This window comes from Pteropus alecto, unplaced genomic scaffold (genome assembly GCF_000325575.1).
Source record: "Pteropus alecto unplaced genomic scaffold, ASM32557v1 scaffold12, whole genome shotgun sequence".
Classification (NCBI taxonomy): Eukaryota; Metazoa; Chordata; class Mammalia; order Chiroptera; family Pteropodidae; genus Pteropus; species Pteropus alecto.
This window is the reverse complement of record NW_006432669.1, coordinates 9,285,787-9,288,757: the sequence shown is the minus strand read 5'-3', so window position 1 is coordinate 9,288,757 and position 2,971 is coordinate 9,285,787.

The following is a 2,971-nucleotide window of genomic DNA, read 5'->3' as shown; positions in this document are numbered from 1 at the left end:
AGGGAACTTCCTAGAGTGATGGATTCTATTTTCCATCAGGTGTTCATGATTAATACTCTCCCCCATTATTTCCAGTTCTCCATCTACTGGACACATAGGAGAATTACACTTTGTAGCCTAATTGCAATAGATTGAGGCCACGTGATTAGTTTTGGACAGTGAACTGTGAGTGGAGATTACATATGGCTCTGCGGGGCTGGAGTATATATATAGGTATATATATACATATATGTATATATATGTATATATATACATATATATGTATATATATGTATGTATATATGTATGTATATATGTATATATATATGTATGTATGCATGTACATATCATGCAGTAGTGAAAAGTATTCACTAGAATGCCTTCAGAGCAACATGGACTAAAAATCAAGTATTAGTCAAAAAATTAAGAAGCAGAATGAAATGTAAAGTGCAAGGCCATTTATGAAAAAATTAAATCCACTCACAAAACAACACTATATGTTTTTCAAGAATACATGCAGATTTAAGTGAACATTTGGAAGGAAAACTAGAAGCATAATATTAAGTACATTAGGCAGAGGAGAGCATTTCAGCTGCAGTTTGGGTTAAAGAGGAAAACAGTGATAAAAATAATAAAAGGAGTCCTGTATAGACTAATGAGGATAGTGTGTCCTGAACTGAGGGCTACAATTAACAAAATAAATGTCTGAGTTCAAAAAAACCAAGAAAAACAAGGAAAATAGAAAAGAGAGGGGAAGGGAAGAGAAGGGAAAGAAGAAAAGGGGAGGGGAAAAAATGAAAGAAAACTTGAAAAATACTAAATGTTCCAAAAATAAAACAGAAATCGTCTGTAATCCTACCACCCAATAATAAGTAAGCACTGTTAATATTTGGGGTTATAAACTTATAATATTTTAATACTTACATTTGCCTTCATAAATATGAAAACATATTATGACGTGTCTAGACTTCAGGGAGCACCCTCCTCTACATATGAGATCCATCTCCAATCATAATACACTGAATTTGTTCAGAATCTGTTCTCAAGTAAAGCTTCATGTGCTCATGTGCTATCTTGTTGCCTCAATACCAGTGGCAAATAGCATAGGACAAGCTGTGAAGTACGTTCAAATAACCTGTGTAAATAGACTGCTATAGAAGATCCTTTTCCCAAAATCTTGCCACAGCCTCCATAAGATTACTCATCAAGAGCAAATACAAATCTTAAAAGTCTTCTCTAGAAAAATTAAGGAAAAGAATTAGCTATGAATTGGATTTTCCTTTTATCATTTTGAGCTCTTTAAACACATAAACATGCGACTTAGGGACCCGGGCGGAAACATGGCAGAGTGAGAGACGTCTCCAGATCTCTCCTCTTGAAACGACAATGAGCTGAACCTCTGAAGCTCAACAAAAAACACCCAAACTGCACACCAGCACGTCTGAACGTGGGATCTGCGTATAAGAGCTACCACAGTCAGAACCCCGGGTGTCGGGTGGTGGACTGGGAGAAATAAAGAAGCTGCTTCTCACAGCTGCTGGAGCTACCTATAGGAGGAGGAGGAGAGGAGAAGGAGGAGTGAGTTCATTCAGCGAGTTCCCTGAACATTCCTGCCTTGGACTGCAGTGAGCACCCTGCGTTGGGCAGCAGGGTCCAGTCATCAGGGCAGACGACAGAAAAGTGGGACAGGACTGCAGAGAAACAACAGTTGGTTTTTACCCGCCCCAGTTGCAAAACCAAGGCTGAGCCGCAGTTCCAAACTCCCTGCCAAGAGGGCCCCTCCCCCCATATCCTCCAAGAGCCCCAGGGGAATCTCAGCAAACGCTACTGAAACTGTTGCAAACACTGACAGGAATTGAAACTGAGAGTAGTGAGTGGGATTAAATATCTACAAAAAAATATAAAAGACATTTTTAGGCTTTGTATAATGCAGGGATTCAAGAGGCTCAGACACCACCTACTGGAAACCAAAAGAAAAGCACCTTCTTTGCAGCAGGTTAAAGAGAGACCTTTATATAATAAATCTTCTTTCTGGAAAAACAACAGAATACACTTCCATTAATGCCCAGACAGAGAAATAGTCCATTAAACACCATGAACAACCAAGATGACAAGGCATCTCAGAAAGAAAGAGAAAAATCTCCAAAGAATAAGCTTAAAGACATAGAAATACGCGACTTAAATGACAGAGAATTCAGGATGGTAATTCCAAAAAAACTCAGTAAGATCCAAAACAACTCAAATCAACAATTTAGGAATTGAAAAAACAGCTAAATGAGCAGAGCAAGGAGATGAAAGCCCTCAAAAGGAAACACAGAGAATTTCTGGAGATGAAGAACACACTGCAGAGTTGAAAAATGAAATAGCAAGCTTGGGAAATAGAGTCGATCAAATGGAAGAAAGGATCAGTGATATCGAAGACAGAAATCTAGAAATAAATCAGAAGGAAGAAGAGAGAAACCGAAGAATGAAAAATAAAGAGAAATTCAAGAACTAGCTGATACTATCAGGAGAGAAAACATAAGAATAATGGGCATTATCAAAGGTGAGGAAAAGGAGAAGGGACTAGAAAGCATTTTCAGACAAATAATGGATGAGAATTTCCCAAATCTAAGAAATGAGCTAGAGCTTTGGATTCAAGAAGTCAACAGAACACCCAATTATCTCAACGCAAAAAGGCCTTCACCAAAACACATTGTATTAAAGTTATCAAAAATCAATGACAAAGATAGGAGTAAACTGACTATCAGGCAAATAGAAGCAGAGGAGTGCAACCCTTACTAAAAACAGGGCATTATAGCTTAAATAATAACAAATGAATTGTTATAACAAGATAGTAATGAACATTCAGCATACATAGGGACAAATTGAGACAACAATGACTGAAAAGGGGAGGATTCAAAGATCTAAACTCGCAAAGGGGAACGGAGATAAAGTACATGCAGAAGAAAATGGACGACTATATATATATATGTATATATAAACTATTTAT